Raw genomic sequence first — 6,068 nt, 5'->3', positions numbered from 1 at the left:
ATTAAAATTATTTCTATTCTTGAGAAATTTTATATGTAGTAGGGTATATGTATTATTCTTAATACTTGTGTACGTATTTATTATTTATAATTTAAGTCAATAGTTGTTATTCATAAATACTACATATTTCTACTACTTTGTTTAATAATATATTTTTCTTACTAATTTACATANCTTGAGAAATTTTATATGTAGTAGGGTATATGTATTATTCTTAATACTTGTGTATGTATTTATTATTTATAGTTTAAGTCAATAGTTGTTATTCATAAATACTACATAAATATTTCTACTACTTTGTTTAATAATATATTTTTCTTACTAATTTACATACATATGTTTTACATAACTTACTTGCTGATTGCTACAAACTTCAACCGATATTTTAATCGGCTATTTCTATTTAATTGTATTTGCTATTTATTTTATTAGAAGCTTATCTACTTACAATGTATTAAGTTTTTTTCTTATTTACTTATTTCCTTGCTTATTAGCTATTTTTTACTACCACGGTATACTTTATTACACCTCCTTTTGTTAGCAGTATCTTCCTTGTCTTCAGTTTAACTCGTATCATACCCTCTATTTTTATTTAATTTTAATTGTTTTTATATTGTCTTACTAAGAAAATCTTAGTACTGTTAAAAATTGCAAATATATGAATTTCTATATATAAGTACATACATACTTTTTCAATTATTTTCAAATTTTGTTGTCTATTATAAGCCTATTGACTATATTTGGTGGTTATAGTTCACATTTTTTTCTTTTGGTTTATCTGCTACTTTATAAAAACCCTATTATGACAAGAAAAGTTACTATCCGTTCAGNCATGCATACTTTTTCAATTATTTTCAAATTTTGTTGTCTAATATAAGCCTATTGACTATATTTGGTGGTTATAGTTCACATTTTTTTCTTTTGGTTTATCTGCTACTTTATAAAAACCCTATTATGACAAGAAAAGTTACTATCCGTTCAGTTAGGGAATTTTCACTGCATTTACTTATACTTGAAAAGCTCAAACCGAATTTCCAACAGGCATTAAAGTGACAATGAAGTAATGCCATTCATCCTTATCTTTATGATTATAAGTATCGTCATACCCAGTGAGAAAATAAGGCATTATAAAAAACAATTCTGTGATTATTTTAAATATGTACCAAATTAAATACCAATTATTTTAATATTAAATAAGTATTCAATAAAATATAATATGTACATATGTTATTATACATATATGTATATTCGAGTGGTCCAATAAAAATTAAAAATTTCCGAGATAGGGGTTTGGGGGACCTTCCAAAATTTTACCTCTTGCCGAAGAAGGTACTGACACCAATCTTTTCGTTCCCAAGCATACATTTTGAGGATGCCTATGAAATCTTTATATTTTACTCTAGAAGAATTTTGTACACTTATTAACCAAACAATTGGTTAAGCAGCCTAAGAATATTTCAACACAACATGGCACCTGTAGCTTTTTATAAAAAATAATCAATAGTTTTGTCAGTTTCCATGCGATTCAGTGTCGCATATCAAGGTCAGTGAGCCCTCTTTATTGGTTACCGTAGAAAATTGAAAGTTGGTAAAGATATTAAAAAAATATTAAAATGAAACAACTAGGCCACGTTTTCTACGATGGCACTTTTTTCGTCATACAAAACTTGAACCACTATAATGTAGATATATAGTTTATATACATTAGACCGCACAGTTCACCGTACACCGTACTTTTGCCAGCAATTTCGACAAAAAACAAAGTTTTCCTTTCGGGTTTTTATATTTTTCGTCACACTTCGGCATTTAAAGTCCGATCTTACAGTATGATATATCGTTTTTGTCTTTTTTGTTTCAAAGTTCATTGAAGTACGTCGTTCTAGTACTTACCCACTAGATCTCAGTTCTTATTACCCTAACGTACCGCCCTAATGCCAGTAAATTAAAGCTCACCAAAAAGCATTAAACTATTGCTATGGAGCTATTTTGAATAAATCAGCAGAAGCCTACATAGCTTTTAAAGGAGATTTGTTTACAGATTTATAAAACATTTCCGATCATTCAAGGAGGCGTAGTAGTCTGTTTTTGCCGCCTTAACTCACAATATCTACAAATCCCCTTTGAAAACTAAAATTTTTATTTCTTCTCCACAGATGTAGCTCAGAGTTTTAATAATCTTTTTTTTGCAATAATATATCCAGAAAATGTGCTCCAGAAATCCGTTTGACTATGGGACAGAATTACTCCGTAGCAATTTAGCTTGCAGTTCAAATAAATGTGTGCCTGAAAGCAGACTGGGATTCGATAATCGCGGCAATCCAGTGTATCTATGTGTGGAATAATGCTACAGCCGAAATGTAGGCAACAGAAATTAACCTTCTCAGTAATCTAACTTGCAGCCAACTAAAGGTCTGATTATGCATACTTCGCATAACTTCGCATAACCATTTGTACCAGTGCAATAAAAATGTAACTTAAAGAAATGTGAAGCAAAATCTAAACTCAACAGATCGCTACGTTTTTAAAAGCTCTGCTAATTTATGGGTAACGGAATACATACAAAATACATACAGAGTACGTACGAAATTACAATTTGAAGTTCATGCGAGGTTGAGCGAATTTATGCGAAGTATGCATAATCAGACCATAAGTATTCATTGATACATATCTTCATACATACATACATATGTACATTCTAATTAAATTAACCTCTTAGTTGCCCTTGAGCAATGCATGTCACGTGAATGCCTAAAATTTCCACTCGACTAGTGTATTAAAACGGAAAAACGTTGCAGCACTGTATAGTTTTCGACGATTTTCGTCGTTTACTTATTTCGGCGCGACAGTAGATAATGCCAATGTTGTCGAGTCGTACAATTTAGCCTATTTTAAAACTTACGGAGTGTGCTGCATAAAACAGAAAGCGATTAGGAGAAAGCACCTCCGTACTACCTACATAACCCGGACATATTCTAATTTAAACTGCTATAAACATTTTGTATTAATTTCCTACCCGAATTCCTATTTTTAAAATGTCTCTGCTTGACAGTAAGGGGCCATTCTCTCTCAGCTTTTGTCTTCCGAACCACTGTAGTGTTTTTTCAGGCGGAAGTGATGTCAATAGATTGGACCATAAAACTGGTAAAGTGTCATAAGATAACCCAAGCTGATAACTAAGTCTTCGCTGACAGCCAGACGGCAATCATATCCCTTACAAAGCAGTCGATACACTGCCATGAAATGCCGCATATCTCTTAAAGAGATGGCTGAGGAATTTCGCTTAAACGTGATATGGGTTCCGGGACACTGCGACTTTGAGGGGAACTGTAAGGCGGATGAACTGGCGCGACTTTACCACACACTGTTTATTGAGAATATAAATTATGAAATAGGAATACCCTTACAAACTAGCAAGCTACTTATTTCCGAGAGGCTCACTAAAGTAGCAAACGACAGATGGCATGATAAAATAACTTGCAAAACTGCCAGACAGTATTATGGCCGACAAGCATGTCTATCGACTTGGCGTACGATTACATGTCTTCTGTAGAAGTTGCTAAGATAAGGAGGAGGAGTAAACGATACTGCCCTGCCCTATCCTTCGTCTCCATTCTAGCTAGACAATTCTTCGATAACTTGGAAGACCTTAGATGCATGAAAATCAGGGATCTTCTAAAATATCTGCGAGAGTCTAAATGGTTTTAGGCAGCATTGTGAGTTGCTGACCCCACATGCGGCAACGCAATGAGCCTTGAGCCTAAGTGAGTCGTCTAGAGGACCGCAACAACCTAACATAACCTAAGTGGACATTCGGGCATTAAGCAAGCAGAGTTTCAGTCATTTTCAACCTCCCTCTCTGTTTCTCAGCAAAAGAAAGCATTGGTATTTTTTTGCAATCTGTTAATGTTTTTCTGACGTAATTATCATGCAGCATTCATGGAGAGAGAGATCGAGACGTGTTTCTCAATGCCGGAGGATAGTACGATACCCTTTTCTCTGAAAAGATTATACAACGCTGATTTGGCCGAGGCTTAGTTCTAAAGTAATTACAACCCTTACACAATGTTGAATTCTGAAGTCTTCACTTATCTCTTAGGGAATATGCCTCGGTATTCCAAGTCATATTACTTGCAGCCCTCAAGGAGAGAGACAACATGGTGGAAAATAGGTCAAATAGTATTTCCTCAAATGTGCTCAAGACATTCGGGCTGATTCAGAACAGAAACTCCCTGGGAGTTTTCTCTCCTTCCCCTTCCACCTATCATGAATAAAAATTCCCTGACGATTTTTTATATTAATTGGCGGAGTTGAGCTGTTAAAAAAGAGTCAAACAGCTTTTTCGAAGTTCGAATTTCCTCCTCCCAAATTTTAGGGGAAAATGCTACTCCCTGGAAGTTAAATATTGGAGGATTTCTTTGTCGGGAGAAAAAAAATTCCCGGAGACTAAACATCTTGGGAGTATTCCTAATTGGGCTGTATGATCAGCTCTGTTTTGGCAAATTACTTTGGTAAATATAGCGAACTAGTTTTACTTTAAATAAGTGACAGATCGCATGGGAAATAACGATAATAAGATTTCTGCTCATTTGAATAAAAAGGGCTGAGTCAGACAGTTCAGCAATAGTAATTCTACCTGCAGCTATTAAAGCCATCTTTAGAAATTATATAAATGAAATATTCATCACAGACTAGAAGAGATGGAGGGGCTAAAGGCTATTCGTGGAACAAACATTTGTGCTTCAGCCATAAAATTCATATAAAATTTAATATGTATAAAAGTTAACTATTCTCAAAATAGTAGAATGATCTACCCTTGAGGAGTACGGGAGTATAAATGACAAAATAGTATGTGGTAAAAACTGCCATAATAGTGCTTTTTGCAAAACTGAAATGGGTTAACATATTTTGAGTTTATGTATGAGGACATTAGCTCTGAATTGATGCTCTGAAATATTTTCTCTATATTACAATTTCATGTTGAGATATTGCTCCAATTATGGCAGAGTATCTTGTTATAAATAAGTCAGACATTTTAGATTTCGAATTATTGCTTTCCGTGCGAGAGGCATTTAAAATAATGAAAATTTAGAAAAACTATCAAAACTTGTATTAAAAATCAAACAAATATATAAATAACTAACGAAAATTAAAACACAAACAAAATTTTATATTTAATAAATTCATTCGATTATATTTATTGTTTTAAATTGAATAATTAATTGTTCGCATTATATGTATGTATGAATCTATGTAAATATTTACGTGTTTGCCGGTAGGCATGTACATATTTATATATGTATGCATGTAATTTATGTATACAATTTACAATACACAAACGCAGGCCCGGACCTATGTAAACATAATTTACACAATTTGTTCCACTTTTAATCGTAATTCACAAAATCAATACGCTTATTTATCTACTTAAAATTATTTTATGCAGCTCATTACTTTTAACTAAATTTGATAAATTCGAACACAGCGTGACATACATGCATATTTGTTATGAAAATGCCGGCAAATCTGCGCTAAGGTTTTTTTCTTTTAAAACCAACTACGAAGAAAATGGAGAAAAGTGAATATAACCGCTAAATATTTAAGGGTTATTAAAAAAGTAAAATAAAAATTATTACAAAATTTGGCATGATTGAGCAAAGTGTAGTGTATTGAAGCAAGTTTTAGAAGTACATATGTACATATATAATTTTTAAAATCTTATGTTCACGAATTCATTATAAAAAAACTTATTTTAGTGAAATAAATTAAAAAATAATAATTTTGAAATAAAGAAATTTAAAAAAAGTAAGAATAATTAATTTTGGAATTTTAAATTTTATATCTTAAAATTATTGCAACATGAATGCATGTGTGTATTAAAAAACAAAAGTTGTATTAGGAACCAAAAAAAAAAAAAAAAAAAAAATTAATAAAGTCAAAAGCTTATACGCTGGCATATGTAGTATGCCTAAAATATTTTTTCTAGAAAGTAAATTGTATTTATTAGAATTTATTAAAATTACAGCAGTGTTTGTTGCAGTGTGATTTTACGTTTTTTGTTTTTCTTTTTT

The 6,068-nt window shown here is 31.9% G+C and overlaps 1 long non-coding RNA gene across 1 annotated transcript; it reads right to left on the bottom strand.

The window, feature by feature from the left end:
• Positions 1-211: 211 nt before the first annotated feature.
• On the bottom strand, positions 212-1,172 carry LOC108368205 (uncharacterized). Its single transcript, XR_001848341.1, has 2 exons — positions 949-1,172; positions 212-797 (listed from the first exon to the last, which is right to left on the bottom strand). It is a non-coding gene; the product is annotated as an uncharacterized LOC108368205 (long non-coding RNA).
• Positions 1,173-6,068: the final 4,896 nt, after the last annotated feature.

This window comes from Rhagoletis zephyria, unplaced genomic scaffold, assembly GCF_001687245.7.
Source record: "Rhagoletis zephyria isolate East Lansing unplaced genomic scaffold, Rhagoletis_zephyria_1.1 Rzeph_scaffold_03009, whole genome shotgun sequence".
NCBI lineage: Eukaryota > Metazoa > Arthropoda > Insecta > Diptera > Tephritidae > Rhagoletis > Rhagoletis zephyria.
This window is presented reverse-complemented; position numbering and strand designations above follow the sequence as displayed.